Genomic DNA, 19,096 nt, shown 5'->3' with positions numbered 1-19,096 from the left:
ACGTTAACTTTTTTTTCTTCACCCTTCATCACAAACACAATCAGAGACTTCATTTAATAAAAAAGAATTAGTTAATATTTCAGCTCTTTTAATCAATTACCAACTCAATCATCCCAATATAAAAATTTTCTTAAAATGTTTATATGGGTGAATTTTGAAAAACTAGTTTAAATTTCTAGACAGCGTTAAATCTTTTAATTTTCTTTCAAACTAAAATTTATCTCTATCATTTAAATTTAATGGATAATTTTTTTTTAAAATTTTTAAATTTTAACATAAAAACTCTACTCGTGATTTCAAGAATATGAGCCTTAAGAGATACCAAACTGGTTTATCCTGCGTCATGAAAAAAAGATACAAAATCTTTCCAAGTGCATACATTGCTTAAGGAGATATTAAGAAATTTTTAATAAATATTAGATATGTGTTCAATTTTTGTAGTAAAAAACTATAAGTAAAATAAAATTATATTTGTAATAAAATGATATCATTCAAAGGGCATACATTACTTATGAAGGCATTGAAAAATATTAGATACGTGTTTGTTAAAATTGCCTTATAATTCTAAGATTCACACTACTAGTCCTTTGGTGGCTAAGAAACATGTTTTCATGTCTTCTACTAGTCTTTTGGTGGCTTCAATGTTGGTTCACATTACTAGTTTTTTGGTGGCTTCAATGTTTCACACTACTAGTCTTTTGGTGGCTAAGAAAATTCAATGTTGGTTGGCAATGTTGGTGAGCTAACTTGGACTAGGATGGCACATCTTCAACAATGGAAGGAAGACTTGAAATTTGTTCACATGGTGATACACCTCTATATAAGGCAACCTTGCTTGGAGCAAATTTATATCATCCAACAAGTGAAATTCATCCAAGAGAGAAATCCTCCAAGAGCATTTCTCTAAAACTATCCACTCTCTTCATATACCACCTTTTTCATTTATACACACTCTTACCATATTCATTGAGTGTAGTGAGGTGTTATCTTGAGTGTATTTTGTGTGGGTGTAAAATCACTTGTATCTCCATATTTTTCATAGTGCATTTACTTCTCTCTCTCGCCCCGTGGTTTTTTCCCTCTACATTGGAGGGTTTCCACGTAAATCTTGTGTCTCTTCCATTTATTATTTTACTTCTCATTTTATCATCAATTATCGAAACTAAATATTTATCCATTACCACGCTAAATTCCGCAACAAACTGGTATCAGAGCGTTGTAATTTATTTGGATTTCACAACATGGCTTCTGTCATGAAATTTGATGTTGAGAAGTTTGATGGAAAAATCAGTTTTGGCATTTGGCGAGTTCAGATGATGGCCGTTCTCACCCAGCATCGGTTGAAAAAGGCCCTTGCAGGAAAGGCGAAAAAGCCGAACACCATGTCGGATGAAGATTGGGAAGAGTTAGATGAAAAAGCCTTGTCAGCAATCCAACTTTGTTTATCCAAAGAAGTTCTGCGAGAGGTTATCAAGGAGGATACAGCTGCAGGTTTATGGCTTAAGTTGGAGTCATTGTATATGACGAAGAGTCTTGCCAACATTATTCGTCTCAAGGAGCGCCTCTATACCATTAAGATGGTCGAAGGTACACCCATTCAAACTCACCTTGATGAGTTTAATTCCATCATAGTTGATTTGGAAAATTTAGATGTTGAAATTAATGATGAAGATAAAGCTGTTTTGTTAGTTTGCTCACTCCCCCGATCTTACCGTAACTTTAAAGATATTATGTTATACGGTGGTAATGAGACCCTAACCTTTGATGATGTCAAACAAAATCTCTTGTCAAAAGAAAAATATGACTATGAGAATAATTCAAAGGATGAAGCTGAAGGGTTAATTGTTAGGGGGAGAACTATGGATCACAGTAGTAGCAGTAGAAGTAAATCCAGATCAAAGTCTAGAGGCCGAGATAATAAGAAATTTTGTCGCTATTGCAAGAAAAAGGGACATGTAATTTCAGAATGTTTAAGTTGAAAAATAAGCAGCAAAAGGGCGAAAACAATAATCAGAAAATTCAGAAAATTCAGCTGAAGCAAGTATTGCTCAAAAAGAGTCTGAAGGTGAAGTTTTGTCTGTTACTGATTTTGGAACTAGATCTAAAACGGAGTGGATTCTAGATTCTGCTTGTTCCTATCACATGTGTCCCCATAAAGATTGGTTTACCACTTATGAATCTGTTGATTGTGGTATTGTCTTAATGGGGAATAATGCTCAGTGTAAAGTTGTTGGAAAAGGAACAATTAGAATTAAAATGCATGATGGCATGATTAGAACTTTAACCGGTGTTAGACATGTTCCCGACTTGAAACGGAACCTTATCTCTCTTGGCACCCTGGAGTCCCTTGGGTGTAAATATGCAGCTGAAGGTGGAGTTCTAAAGGTCTCTAAAGGTGCCTTATTTTAATGAAAGCTAACAGATCTGGAAGCTTGTATGTGTTGCAGGGATCTACTGTTACAAGTTCTGCTGCTGTATCATTATCTATGTCAGATTCAGACGTCACAAAATTATGGCATATGCGACTTGGCCATATGAGTGAAAAAGGAATGACCATCCTGAGCAAGAAGGTCTTTTGTGCGGTCAGAATACCGGTAGGTTGGAGTTCTGTGAACATTGCATTCTCGGTAAACAGAAAAGATTAACTTTCGGTACCGGAATTCATAGAACCAAAGGTACTCTTGACTATATTCATTCAGATCTTTGGGGACCCTCACGTGTTCCTTCAAAAGGAGGACATCGTTACATGCTGACCATCATTGATGATTTTTCTCGTAAAGTCTGGGCTTATTTTTTAAAGCACAAAGATGAAGTTTTTTCCACTTTTAAGAAGTGGAAGATTTTGATGGAAAACCAGACAGGGAAGAAGGTCAAGCGACTCAGGACCGATAATGGTCTAGAATTTTGTGGAGGTGATTTCAACGCATTCTGCGAAAATGAAGGCATTGTGAGACACCGTACAGTTGCGGTACGCCTCAACAAAATGGAGTTGCAGAACGGATGAACAGGACATAATGGAGAGAGTTCGTTGCATGCTCTCTAATGCTGTCTTGCCTAAAGAATTTTGGGCCGAAGCTGCATCTACCGCATGTTATTTGGTGAATCGTTCCCCACACACATCACTCGACTTCAAGATTCCAGAGGAAGTTTGGTCAGGTGATTCGAAGAAAACCGACGAGAAGGTGGAGCTTGAAATACCAACTCCTAGCAAAGAGAATATTTCCTCATCTCCGATCACATCGGAGGTTCCTGATTCCACTGAACCAGATCATCATGAAGACTATTCTATTGCTAGAGATAGACCCAGGAGAGAATCAAACGGCCTGAAAGATATAATGAAGGGAATTTGGTTGCTTATGCTCTTGCCGTTGCAGAGGATACAGTTGAAGGTGGAGAACCTCACACATACTCTGAAGCAATCTTATGTCCTAATTCTTCTGAGTGGCAAGTTGCGATGCAAGACGAAATTGAATCTCTGCACAAGAATGATACTTGGCAGTTGGTGAAATTGCCAAAAGGCCAAAGAGTTGTAGGCTGTAAATGGGTCTATAAGAAGAAAGAAGGCAATCCCGGAGTTGAAGATGCAAGATATAAAGCACGTTTAGTTGCTAAAGGCTACACTCAAAAACATGGTGTAGACTTTAATGAAGTGTTTTCTCCTGTTGTTCGTCACACTTCTATACGTGTACTTCTTGCCCTTGTTGCCTTGCAGGATCTTGAATTAGAACAACTTGATGTCAAGACTGCTTTCTTACATGGAGAGCTCGAGGAGCAGATTTATATGCAACAACCAGAAGGATTTGTTGTTCCTGGAAAAGAAGACTACGTTTGTCACTTGAAGAAGTCTCTTTATGGACTAAAACAGTCCCCTAGACAGTGGTACAAAAGGTTTGATTCCTTTATGGTTGAACATGGGTATTGTCGTAGTCAGTATGATAATTGTGTTTATCACAAGAAGTTTTCAGATGGATCTTTTGTCTACTTATTGTTATATGTTGATGACATGCTAATTGCTGCTCGTGATAAGTCACTAATCAAAGAATTGAAAGATCAGTTGAGCAGTGAATTTGAGATGAAAGATCTTGGTGCTGCAAAGAAAATTCTTGGTATGGAGATTCATAGAGACCGATCAGCTGGAAAATTGTATTTATCTCAAAGAAATTACATTGAGAAGGTTCTTGAGAGATTCAACATGAATAACTCAAAACCTGTGAGTACTCCTCTTGCAGCTCATTTTAAATTATCATCTGATTTCTGCCCTCAGTCTAATGAAGAGAAAGAGCAATTGTCACATGTGCCCTATTCTAGTGCAGTTGGTAGTCTTATGTATGCTATGGTATGTACTAGACCTGATCTTGCACAGGCAGTTAGTGTTGTGAGCAGGTATATGAGTAATCCAGGTAAAGAACATTGGCAAGCAGTTAAATGGATATTTCGCTACTTGAAAGGTTCTGTGGACACTGGATTGGTTTTTGATAGGAATAAGGTGACACCGAATATTATTGTTGGATATGTTGACTCTGATTATGCAGGTGATCTTGATAAGAGAAGGTCTTTGTCAGGTTATGTATTTACTTTATGCAATTCTGCCATTAGCTGGAAAGCTAGCCTCCAGTCCATTGTGGCACTGTCAACTACGGAGGCAGAATATATTGCAATCACGGAAGGAGTCAAAGAAGCAATCTGGTTAAGAGGTTTGGTTACTGATCTTGGTTTAACCCAAGATGTTGTTACTGTATTTTGTGATAGTCAAAGTGCTATTCATTTAACTAAAAATCAGATGTATCATGAAAGGACCAAGCACATTGATGTGAGGCAGTATTTTATTCGGGATGTTGTGGCAGATGGGAAGATCATCGTGAAGAAAATTGCTACAACTCATAATCCTGCGGATATGCTCACGAAACCAGTTCCAAATCTCAAGTTCAAGCATTGCTTGGACTTGATCGGTGTTCACAAATTCTAAAGGCCCTTTGGGGCATGGCGAGAAAGGAATATGCACATCATTTTATAAGGAGATCATCTTAGAATTTAAGTCAAGGTGGAGATTGTTAAAATTGCCTTATAATTCTAAGATTCACACTACTAGTCCTTTGGTGGCTAAGAAACATGTTTTTCATGTCTTCTACTAGTCTTTTGGTGGCTTCAATGTTGGTTCACATTACTAGTTTTTTGGTGGCTTCAATGTTTCACACTACTAGTCTTTTGGTGGCTAAGAAAATTCAATGTTGGTTGGCAATGTTGGTGAGCTAACTTGGACTAGGATGGCACATCTTCAACAATGGAAGGAAGACTTGAAATTTGTTCACATGGTGATACACCTCTATATAAGGCAACCTTGCTTGGAGCAAATTTATATCATCCAACTAAGTGAAATTCATCCAAGAGAGAAATCCTCCAAGAGCATTTCTCTAAAACTATCCACTCTTTTCATATACCACCTTTTTCATTTATACACACTCTTACCATATTCATTGAGTGTAGTGAGGTGTTATCTTGAGTGTATTTTGTGTGGGTGTAAAATCACTTGTATCTCCATATTTTTCATAGTGCATTTACTTCTCTCTCGCCCCGTGGTTTTTTCCCTCTACATTGGAGGGTTTCCACGTAAATCTTGTGTCTCTTCCATTTATTATTTTACTTCTCATTTTATCATCAATTATCGAAACTAAATATTTATCCATTACCACGCTAAATTCCGCAACAGTGTTCAACTTTTTTTCTTTTTAATATTTCTTTTCCTTTTTTCTTTACAACTTGTCTACCCTGCTATTGCAATATTCATAGATTGTTATAGTTCCGGTAAATTAGACTCTTTATTATTGTATACCTTGAAAAATAGATGGAGAATTCATATGCCAAGGGAAGCGAGGTCCTAATAATAATAATGTGTACCTGCGGAAAAATCAAATCAAAATCCCGAGCTTATCGCTATAGGCTATAGCTAGAAGAGGAGCTTGAATATCTATTTGGAGCTTCATTTATGACATTTACCTTGCCACCAATTTCCTCTAGAAGCACCATCTGAATTGTTTCCATTAGGATCATCTTCTCCTCCAACTTTCTTGAACTAATCCATTCACAAAGCACATTAGTAGATTTGCTTGATGCATAATCTAAATTATTTGGTGTGCTGATAATAACACAGGCTATCTACTATTCAAGGCTTACTAGGGATACGATCCGGAAATATTATGACCATTTGGATGCTGAGAATAATTATCTTGCCCACCGTAGTAAAGTGATATTGAATTTAGATGATATGGTTCTGCTCTTTCTTCCATAAAAATTGAGTTTCTGTCCTTATTATGCATGTTATGGTTTGCAGCCTCACTAGTCATAGCTGTATTGTTAAATAAAATTCAAAATATATAAGCAGTTTTCTCCAAGCTTTTTGCTCAATGCATAAATTTTGATAAATATTTAGCATTTCACTATAAACAAGTGATGATCAATTCAAGAAAATGCAGGGAAATGGAAATCATACTTCTTTCAAGTTCTTGACTATATAACGATATAGAACAGGGCTAATATCACTAACCTGGAGCTCCTTGTTTTGTGTTCCAACCATGATTTCCAGAGCACTGCTTTCGTAAAACCCGAACAATCAAGAACAAAGTTCAGATGTAAATTATCATTCGTCTAATAATCTCGTGGTCGAACACCTACACTTTGTTCGGAAAGGAGAGGGAGGAAATAATGAGAAATTGTTAATTTTATTTTCATAGTTATTTTACACCCTTGTGTTTGGATTTGGATAACGACGAAGGAAAGAAAATAAATTCATTTTTCTTTGTCTCGAAAGGACAAAATTAGGGGAGAAAAAAAATGTCATTATTAATATTTTAACATTTTAACCTCATTTATCCTTTTAACAATATATCCTATTTTTTTAAGTACCCGAACCGAGCAACTTCCAAGTTATAAAACTGTATAAACCTTCCCTTCCCTCCCCATATTCCAAATTATAAAACTGTACACTCAACGAGCAAAAACATATCGAAAGCCTGACAAGAAATTTAAGTTTCATAATGTAAGTAAATGCTCTAACTACACCATAGATGGAGGTGGAAAGATAGAAGCAAAGATTCCAGTTGAAGAAGTTGGTGGGGCCTCTTTTGTGCCAAAAAGATCAGCTGTGAAAGAAGAAAGAAGAAGAAGAATTTTCCTTCTTAGAGTCCAATAATGTTGCCTTTTCTGTACCTTGACTAACTAACCAACTACACTAACAACCAGTCTCCAAGAACACTACAAGTTTATAAAACAGAAGAAGGAAGAATCTAAATAATCAATTATGTTATATATATTATAATATATATATATATATATATATATAGCTCTACAGACTACACCAGTGCCGCCCATTTGCCTATCATCAACAAGAAAAAAAAAAAGAAAGAAAGCTCACTCTTTTATTTTATTTTTGTAATTAAGATATCCTTCTTTTTTTTTTTTTTTTTTAAGGAAATCTGACATGGGATTTTTTTTTTTTTTTTCTTCTGCAATTCTCACATTCTCTTCTTCTCTCTTGCAAAATATAATATCCTACTTCCACCACCACCACCATGATCATCATCTTTTTCTCAAGAAATGCAAATGGATAAGTGCAACGTGGCTTCCACGTGTCATCCTAATTGGACAAGCCAATGAGTGACGTGTGTCCTGTAATGGATAATTGCAATTTTGCAACGTCCTTTGTTTTGTAGAGTCACATAAACTTCAACAACTCAAATTACCCCAAATCTCTAAAAGTAAGAAGTTTCATTTTTTTTTTTTTTCCTTGTTTTAATTTTATTCTCATCATCATTTCCTAACCAATTAATGGTGCTTCCTAAAAGTAACTTTATTGAATATTAATTCTAAGCAAGCATAACCATGGATTGATTTTAAATTGGAATCGAATTGGTTAGTCGGAAAGGAACTGTAGTCAATAATTTTTTATTCCAATTGAAATTCAAACCATATGCTACAATTGATCTCGATTCTTATTTTTTAGAATTAAAATTTACCCAATTCTGATTAGAACCGCAAGCCAAAAAAATATTTTTTTATTATTTATTTATGTTACAAAACTAAAAAATTGAAAAAAATGAAATAACAAAAACAATCTAAAAAGGTGATGCTTGCGTTCAAAACTAACAATTCTAGAACCATTAAGTCAATTTTTATTTCACTATTCCTTAAAATTGAAGTAAAAGTTCTAGAACCATATGCATATCCAACTTGAAGATTTTAAGGGGGAGATAGAGATTTCAAGAAATCTACGGTCTTGATTGATCCAAAACAAGATAATTAGATAAGGTTTGTTTTTCCACTCAACATCCCTTTGATGTGGATGATTGCCTTCAATTGGATAAACTTTTAGGTAGACTCACCCTCTCATGTCATCTATGTACCCAACTAATAAAATAATGTCAAATCAGCAGCTATATTTTTTTTTATCGTCTCACGTTAGTAGCTTTTAAACCAATGTTTTCTATCTCTAACTAAAAGGGAAACGTGAAAAAATAGTAAATTAGAAAAAATAAACTGCTGATTTGACTTTATTTCATTAAATGGGTACATAGATGACGTGTTAGACTGAATTTATATAAGAATTTCTCCTTCATTTGTCAAACTATAAATACTTTCTTCCTATACCAACATGCCATTCAAATCCAGATCTACCTAATTCATAAAGGCCAAGCAATTGCACTTTCTCCCCTTTTTTTTTTTTTTTTTGAATTTTTTAATAATTAGAAAAATAAAAGAATTCATAAATTATATTTCTTTTTCTTTTTCCTCTATCGAATGAACGTTGTAGTCTTCATGACGGCGGGTGGAAATTTTTACGGTTAAAAAAATTCGAATTTAAGATCTATCACTATTTATATAAGTGGAAGACTAATTAAACACGCTTAATTGGATAGCCAAACTCTGATGGTCAAAAGAACTCGAACTTAAAACTTCTCACTACCAGTATAAATGGTAAACTAACTAGACTATACTTGATTTGTCATTCAATAACAAGATATTTTCTTTTTTATTTGAAAATGTATTTTAGAGTGATAAATTCAATCATCAAAGAACTTATTCTTTGGAATAAAGTTCTTCCAAATCATATTTTTGATAAATGTAACTAATATTTGAAGTGGGGTTTCCAAACTGTAACAAGATTCCACTTTGAAACAACAGTTAATACAATTATTGGATTAATTTGATAAGAATCATCCAATCATTAACGTAAAGCCTAATACGAAACTCCTTGATTGGCTTGGCGGCTCACTTGCATTTGAGATAGAGTTATTCGGTGAAATTAATTATTTTGGTAGTTGTAAGTTATTTTAGTAGCTGTTAACTGTTTAAGTAGTTTTTCATGAAACGTTAAAGCTAAATATTATAGGTTAACTTTTCACAAAATACTATTTTAATCTCTAAAAACTAATTCAAACATCATGATATCGAATAATATAAAAAAAAGCGTTTAATATTTTAACCGATCAAAATGTTAAACATTACCTTAAAAAGTTGTATGGCAAAAAGCTTTGCTAATATGGGTCATTTTTCCACGTGATTAGATATTGGAAGGTGGTGTTTGGTTAGGGAAATACAAGCAACCTCCTCCTTCGTGTAGTTTATCCAAAACTTGGGGATATAAAATGATTCCAATATTCCTAATCACCTTTCCAAAAAATAAAAAATAAAAAATAAGATGTCTCCATTCCACAAGATAAACTTGTTTTCACACTTTTTATATATATGATCTATATTATATATAAATATAAGAACACGAGAATAATAAAATTTTCGATATTGCTTTTAATGAAGTTTAAATATTCTAAAATAACTTTAGTTATAATCAATTAGAAAATTATATTTTATTAGTTGATTGGATATAATTTATTAAATTTTTTTAAATAAATATAAATAGATAATTAAGCATTTTAAAATTTTAAAATTTATCTTTTTTAATTTATTTTTTAATAAATAAATATGATAATCAGACATCTAAAAATTTTATATTTTACTTTTCAAAATTATTTTTTAAATATACGATTCCGTTTTTCTTATAATTTAAAATTTAAAATATTTTATTTATGAGAGAGATAGAAAAACAAAATAGTATATTTTTCACAATATTCTTTTTCTTTGTGTTGGTATAATTTGATTGGATATATTTTTTAAAAATAAATTTTCAAGTAGTAGAATACACATATATAATTAAGCCTTTCAAATTTCAAATTTTTAATTTTAAAATTAATTTTTGTAAAAAAATGAACATATGTGTGTGCGATGACCAATAGTTGAAAATTTTAATTTTAAAATATAAATAATATTTATTATTATATCTATATGTCTATAGATATGGAAACTTATTTATTAGGATGATATTATAGAATTATACATATAATTATACTAAATTTTAGATAAATGATGATATAAATTAAACTGAAAGTGTGTATATATACATACTGCTATTTTATTAATTGACCGTTATATTAGCATTAACTTTGTATGGAGTTTTGTTTTAACACTATAAAATGTAAATAGTATAAGATAAAAATTATAATCAATATTTAATATTAAAAATAAAAACAAGTATAAATAAGTCATTAAAAGTGGCAACTAAAAGTGAACAATAACATAAAAATTAAACGAGTACAAATAACGAGTATAGGCAATGTATAACGCATGTCATATAAAGACTAATAAATAAAAGTGAGAATTAAAGGAAAAATTTCATAGATTGACAAAAGATTTTAATGGTAATTTCATTTGATTAGTTATATTAGTTTTGTATTTAAATTTAAATTTTACTGGGTAAAAACTAAAAATAAAAAATTACTGAAAGAAAATAAAAAATCTTTAATAGTGTACAAAATAATTATAGATTTAATAAAGTACAACATTTAATAGAATCTCGAATTGGGATGGGTTTCTCTCACTTTTGGCATAGCGGGCCCGGCAGCTATTAGCTTAGTGGTAGATAGGGGTGGCCAAAATCCGATTTTTGAAACCAGAACCATCGGTTTTGAACCGGTGGGAACCGAAATTGGTGAGAACCGGAACTGGTCTGAACCAAAAATAAAATCGATTCAAATTGGTTCGGTTCCGGTTCCACTAGTTTTGGAACCGTGAACCGGCGGTTCTAGCTCCAGTCGGAACCGACGGTTCTAGTTCTATCTGAAACCGGTCGGAACCATCCAAAACCGGCCAGAATCGGTCTGAAACCGGCCCGAACCGTCGATTTTTGAACCATTGAGGAACCAGAACCAAAACAGAAACCGTTCGGTTCCAAACCGTAACCGAAACCATTAATTTTCGGTTCGGTTCCGGAACCGTGGCCACCCCTAGTGGTAGAGTGTGCCCTTGACAATTGCATCGTTGTGTCTGGACTGTGAGAGCTCTCAACTAATGGCAGAGTTAGAAATATTTTTCAGTGGAGTCATTTATTTATTTTGATTTTTAGTTGAGCAATTTGCATTAAAAATTCTAAAATTTTTCATTTAATATATATTTTTTATTTTTATCAATTTAATCCTGTTTTATAAATTTTTTTTAAAAAATTGAATAGGTCAATTGACTCCACAACACATACTATGGCGCCACCCCTGCTCCGAGCCACATGGATAGTTCAATATGCTCATCAGCGCCTAACCCTGAGATATGGATCATCCAAGACATATTAGCATGGCGTACTTCTCATATTCAAATCGGAGTTTGAAATCAAACTTCTCCCTAAGAGGATAAATAGCGCGATTCATGTGAGATCCAATTATTTAAATTTTTTATTCACTCATAGGATCCGGTAGTTCGAGTACATCCCTTATTAATGTATGGACAGTTATCTCTGGAGTATGCGGGTTTAAGTTTCGGCCTTAATTGAAAAATAAAATGGAGCACCTAAGATCGTATTTTCACATATCAAAAACCAAGAGATCGCCTACACACGCACACACTTTTTATGTATTCAAGGTTTATTAACTTTCCATTATTAATAGAATTATTATTCTGAATCGTTGATATATTAATTTTAATTTGATATTAATATTATTCTATATGCTATATTCGTTATCAATTGTTATTCAACTTTCACTTTCAAATTTTTTGAATTTACTTTGTCTTTATACATAAAATATTATAGTCTTAAAGTTTAACCATCATTTCATAGTCTTAAAGTTTAACCATCATTTCATGTATTTACTTTTTAACTTGTGTCCACTCACATAAGTTGATTTAATTTAATTTTATTATAATTACTATTGTTTATTTTCATTAGAAAATCATCATTTTTTATAAAATAACTATTATTGTTTTTATCGTTGAGGGAATATTTTATAATTCTATATAATAAAATTAAACTTTGTAAATTGTTATGATTTTTTTCAATTTCTATATTTATGACTATTAATTTTTATTCAAGTTTTATAGACAAAAAATATGAGTACGAAAGAAAATCAAATTGTCATATAATATCTTGTTACTTATAAATTGTTTTGTAATTTTTAATTTATTGTGTTTTTTTTTTTGAGAATTAAATTAATGGTATTTTAAAAAATTATTGGTATTTAAGAACATTTTATGAAGTGTTTGTTTCTTTTTTTTTTACACATGGAAGGCTCAATAGACCAGAATAATAAATTTTGGATCACACAACAGGAGGCAACTCCCCTTTACATAATAGTCCAAGTTAGTAATAACTTTTTATGGTAGAGAGGATTTGAACCCGTGATTTCTGACGTCCTACATCTTTTATAAAAGACAGAAAGACTAATCAGACAACATATTTATTTCTTATTTTAGATATTTATTATTTAATTTGTGTAGGAAAAATATGAACAAAATTTATCATTCAAAAATATTAATTAATACTTTTAATTTGCGTGAAATGAGCCTATACTCGTGGGGACGAAGAGAGTTTAAAAAGAAAAAAGAGCTAACTCAAAATTTAAAAAAAAAAAAAAAAACACAAGAAGAAGAGAAAGAAAAAAGAGCAGATCCAATATTCCCAGTCAATCATCTTTCTTGCCAAAATGCATACAAGTAAAAAAAATTATTATTTTTAAAAACGTGGGCGGCAGGATTCGAACCTGCGCGGGCAGAGCCCACATGATTTCTAGTCATGCCCGATAACCACTCCGGCACGCCCACTTGATTTGTTAGCATAGCTCAAAATATATAATATATTGTGCATTTTCCTTTCCCCTCAGAGCTCCTAATGCCCTTGTATGAATATTGGGATTTTCCTATGTTATATAATTTTAAAATGTTTCCAAGTAAATCTTTATTGAAATAATGATGTGAGATAGGTTCAAAATGGAATTATGGAATGTGAATAAAGAAAACAAAGGTGATTCAAAAAGTAAAATGATATTTTTTAAATTCAATAGAGGCTTTTATAGACCGAAATAATATTGTAGGCTACACAATAGTAGAGTAGTATTCCCATTGGCTCACCAAACTGGTTATTAATTAAATCTTGTTATCGTGATTATTAAAGCTGCAAAATTAACCACGCTGAGCTTTGACTTATTTCTTTTATTAAATTAATCTTGAACTTGGATTTGGATTTAAAGTTGATTTATTAGTTAAATGAGCTAGATTGACGCTACAAACTTCACGGAGAATATTAGAACTCAAAATAAATCAAATTTACGACAAAGTATTTAATAAAATGTTCAAGATCTGATATTGTACTTTTCTAAATTTTATTTTGAAGAAATAAATAGTTTCTGATTGTCACAAAAAACCTTGTGATAAGCAAAATAGTAAAGGTGCAATTAGTGATCAAGATTAATGTATTGTGAAAAAAACAGAAAGAATTCAATAAGACCAAGATTGATGTATTGATCAAATAGTAGAGAGAAATTAAAGACAACATCAATTTTTTAGAGTAGTTGAAAGATTTATATAATGAAACTGTTTATGTTGAAGATCCTCCTACTCTTGCATGAGTTGATCTATTTCGCTTATTTTGTTGATTTCATGTCAAACAAATTATGGGAGAAACAGAATCTAAAAAGTAGATGGTAATAAAAAGATTGATATTCCAAATAATGAAATGAAAATTAGTTTTACTCTAATATCTCAAATAAGTTTGACCGTTTAGAAATTAAAAAGGATAATATATTTTATATATATAAAAATAATAAAATGGGTAGGATACTATTCTATTAATCTCTAATTTTTTACATGGCAAAACAAAAACTCCATCATGTAACACCTAATTCTAATAATTATTGTCAAAAATAGTTTTATAGTTCAATTTGTCATTTATAACATACAATTAAAATAAAATAAATTTAGCATTGATGCATTACAGATTAGTTACACCACAGAGAGTTTCATGATTTTTATTTTTTCACAACTTGTAACCTACAAAACTATAACATGAAATAGTTATGTACAAGTTAATAATATTAATTAATTAATAATTAATAACTCATTATTGCATGTGTGACGATTCAATAAATGCACATATTCTAACAATCATATATAAGATTTTTTTTTTTCTTTTTATAATTGCATCAAAGTGAACATCTAGATGGATTTAATATATATATATATATATATATATATATATATATATATATACACTTGTAATTGGTTATATATTTGGAAAAATAACTATGCATTAACGATTAATATTTGTATATTGCCTGTAAGAAAAATTGAAAAAAGTCTTGTTGTTATTGTTTTTTTCAAAATCCTAAGAAAGAAAGCCTTAAAGATAGTAATCATCTCCTTCACGTAGAACCTATATAAGGAGCTTTTGTAAATGGTAAGGCAGTTATGGAGGTTGAAGTTAGGGTACGTAACTGCAAGAAAGATCATAGGAATAATGAAGAGGGTTACTACTTATGGCGACCGAACCGAACCATGAAATTTGGCTTTTATACTATGTAAATTAAGAGAGAATACAAAATATAAATAAGAAAACTTTTAAAAAGGATATCGATATATATATGACATGTTTTTTCTAATTATACAAAAATATTGCATTAAGTTTCATTTTTATACTTAAAATATGTAGAGTTTTGTAGTTAAATGAAAATAATTTATTAAAAACTAAAGAAAAGTTTTTTAAATGTAATTTATTAATAATATCAAGAATTACAAACACTCATAATTCTAGATATGGAAGTTTGCTGTTAGTAGCTAATAGAGTTTGTTGATCTTTTAACGAAAGAAAATAATTCATATTCTTTTGAATGATGAAATTAAAAAAAAAAAAAAGATTTATCTACTCGGAATTGATTTTGACAAAAGATATAAATCGTTATAGCAGCATTTAGTCCATTAATTGATTTGGATAACAAAATAATAACTTCGCTGGATCTTTTATAGTTGGATTATTTTTCCAAGAATTTGCAATATATGACAAACACAGATGAGTTTCTGCTGCTATTCGCTAATAGAATCAATTGAGCAACATGCCGCACTATGAAGCTCCATTAATCGAAGATCCACACCTCCAAATCAAGATCTAAAGTCTCTAACCAAATAAAGTCAAATATCATATCTTTATTCAATAATAAATTCTCATAAAGAATAGACAAAAAAAATTCAAATATGGAGAAAACGCAACAATAGCAAAAAAAAAAAAAAAAAAAAAAGACAGATATGTGATAGGAAAAACAGTTTTGTGTTTATTAAAGTGAATAAAAAATGAAAAGCAAAAAAGATGAAACGAGAAAAAAGTAGAAAGTAGTGAACGCTGTTTAAACTAAATTAGGTTCAAAAACTAGAGAGAAAAAGAGAGAAGGGAAAGGGAATAAGGTTCTAAATTATTTGTCTAAACAATCAAGTAAAGTTTTAATATACATCATTCTTATATTTTACTGCATAATTTTTTATTTTAAATATCATTTTTAATAATATTTAAAAAATAATAATTCGTTCACGTATCTAAAATATTCTCTTCAAGACTTTTATGTCGTTTATCCCAAAATCATATTTGATTTTTAATATTTAATATATTATATTTTTAAATATTTAATATATTAGATTTTGAATTTCTTGTTCCTAGTTTCAAATTAAAATTGTATATTCTAATTCTAGTTATATTTATTAACAATATGTCAATTATATCATATTTTTGTCTAATAATTTTTCCATTTTTATTTTATAATATATATATATGTGTGTGTGTGTACAATCTTCTATAATTTTCTCAATTTATATTATTTATAGATTAATTAATGACTTCCAAAGAAGAAGTTGAGAGGTACACAAACTTAATAATCCATCATAAATTTGAATTTTGTTATTTTGTTTAGTTTAATTCTTTCTGTGGAGGATCAGTTGACATAATGTTTCTTTATGTAAAATGAGTTGACAGAGAATTTTTTGTTTATTGATTAATCTCGTTATTATGGTTGGTAGGGTTGTAAAGTAACTGCATCATTAAGTTTTGACTCTGTATATTTTATTAATCTAATATTGAACCTGGAGTTGGGATTGAATTTGATTTGTTGGTTAAATGAGATAGATTAATGCTAGAACTTCATGGAGAAGCTTAGAAAAACTAAACAATCAGATACAAAGAATATCATCGATTACTAGTTCCATGATTCGAATACACATCAACTCTCGGGCTCCACTATTATATGTTACATTCAAATAGATTTAGATTGGATCAAATCGTTTTTTTTTTTATCTTTATCTTAATGCAAAAGAGAAAAAGACTTCATGGCTCGTTTAGGAATAACCAATTCATGGGGTGGTTGGAGTATCGCAGGAGGAACTATAATTTATTTATTAAAATATTTAAAATTTGATATCATATTTTTGCAAATTTTATTTTGAAGAAATAAAAGAGAAATAAATAGTTTATGGTTGTCACCAAGCACCTAGTGATAAGAAAAAATATCAATGAAGGTGAGATTAGCGATCAAAATTAGTGTCCGGTCAAAAAAAGGGAAGAAATAGAGATCAAATTGATGCATTTATGATATATAGAGTAGAGAAATCAAAGAAAAAGATCAATTTTATGAGAGTGGTAGAAAGATTTATAAGAAATTGTAGGTTGAAGATGCTCGTAATTCTGGTAGAGAGACAAAATTGAAAAATTAGATGGTAAAAAAAAGATTTATTTTCCAAATAATGGAAATTAGTTTTACTCTAATATCTCAAGTAATATGATGATCCGCAAATTAAAGAGTATAATATATTTTTATCTTTAAAAAATAATAAAAAAAAGATGGGATACTATTCTTCTAATCCCTGATTTTTTACATAACAAAACAAGCAAAACAAACACTCTACCATATAACACCCAATTCGTACAATTACTGTTGTTGTATAAGTCAATTTATCATTTTTAACATGCAATTGAATTAAAATAAATTTAGCATGGATGCAATACAGATTAGTTACAACACATAAAGTTCGTTGTTTTTATTTTTTTCACAATTTATAACCTACAATATTTAACATGAAATGGTTATGTTATGTACAAATTGATAATATTAACTAATTAATTAATAGCTCATTGCATGTGTGACGATTCAATAAATGCAAATATTCTAACTAGAATATGAATAAGTTTTTTTTTTTTTTAATTACATCTAGATGGATTTAGAAATTAGAATATTTACTCTAAAACAATACCATAATTGGTTAAATATTTGGAAAATAACTATCCATTAATGATTAAGTTTGTCAGATACATATCCGTATAAATGTATCCCACGTAAGGCTAAAAAGAGACAATGCACTCAACTTTTGATCAAAGATGGCAATAATAGCATTTACACGGAAGGGTAAAAGAGACAATGCCCTACTCTCGTCTTCCCATCATTTCACTTCCTTTGAGTGATCTAAATCCGAAAGCACTACTGTATTCTAAATTTCTAAATGTTGAGATGTTCCAAAGAACTCGTGGTTTGTCCGCACTGGAGGTTAACTGGAGCTTCTGTATCCATCCTCGCCTGCAGTTGCTGGAATATTAATTTTCAATTAAATTTTAATTTTATTTAACATCTTCTTGATTTAAAAAAATCAAAAATTAGAAGGGTTAAATTCAGATGAAATAAAATAGTAAGTAAATAATCTTTGTTTTTCAATTTTATAAAAATAATAGAATTAATTTATACCGATAGAGTTGGTTCATATTAGTTTTTAAAATGTATGTTTAAAGTTTATAATTTTTTATCCATTTATCATATTATACATATATTAAGAGACATCATTTTTATTCATTTATCATGTTATATAGTCTCACTTGATTCTTACATGAATTCACATTTATCATGTTACAAGTATGGTGTTTTTTCCATTGTAGGCATGGCCACGAGTTTATTTTGAATCGAAATCGAATCGAAACCAAACTATACTATAGATGAACCGGAACCGAATCGGAGCCGTCGGTTTAAATTTTGAACCGGAGCCAGTGGTTCAAGGGCCGGTTAAGGTTCATGTGAATGTTAAAATCTGAACTTGAACCAGCCCTGAACCGTCGGTTATTCAAACTGAATTTTTTTTTTTTTATTTTCAATTTCCAACTGATTTTCTGCTTCAAAATTTATGGAGAGGATTTAGCAAAACTCAAAATTTATTTTATCAACGTCAATTACCCAGACCTATTTATAATTTACTATTATTTATCTACCTTTAATTCTCATCCTAAGTTTCATATAGATATTAATTACCAAATAATTAGACGTTTTACTTAACGAATAAATTAGAAAAAATAAATCAAATAAAGATGCACTATAGATATACAGTTTAGTTTGATAAGTTAGTGAACCGACGAGTAACGAAAACAAATAAATGAATGTAAACTGCATTTTCCAAATTAGAATTCTTATGTAGAATTTTCTTATTATATAGATACTTATAAAGTTTCGGACTGTGAAGACAAAGGCTGGGAGCGCACAATAAGAAAGGCAGTCCTTTGAAAGACAACAAAAAAAACTGTGAGTAGTGTTAGATAATTCGCCTCATCTGCCTGCATTCATGCATTCACGACTAAATGTTATCATGCATTACTGCTATATTGTGATGCACTATTTGTTGATATTAAATAATGTTTGATTACCTGTGATGTGATATTGCTGTGCCTTGTTTGTGTGGAATTGGAATGATGTGGACCACCATGGATTTGTGAGGACGG

General features: G+C 30.6%; 1 non-coding gene and 1 pseudogene across 1 annotated transcript; both read right to left on the bottom strand.

Moving 5' to 3' along the window:
- Positions 1–5,543: 5,543 nt before the first annotated feature.
- LOC119370891 (uncharacterized) lies at positions 5,544–7,365 on the bottom strand (annotated as a pseudogene).
- A 5,684-nt stretch (positions 7,366–13,049) lies between these two features.
- Positions 13,050–13,131, bottom strand: TRNAS-AGA (transfer RNA serine (anticodon AGA)). Its single transcript has one exon. It is a non-coding gene; the product is annotated as a tRNA-Ser (tRNA).
- Positions 13,132–19,096: the final 5,965 nt, after the last annotated feature.

This window comes from Jatropha curcas, unplaced genomic scaffold, assembly GCF_041381405.1.
Source record: "Jatropha curcas cultivar XTBG-Jc1 unplaced genomic scaffold, XTBG_Jcur_1.0 HiC_scaffold_212_pilon, whole genome shotgun sequence".
Taxonomy (NCBI): Eukaryota; Viridiplantae; Streptophyta; class Magnoliopsida; order Malpighiales; family Euphorbiaceae; genus Jatropha; species Jatropha curcas.
The sequence above is the reverse complement of the archived record's forward strand: the minus strand, read 5'-3'. Positions and strand labels throughout refer to the sequence as shown.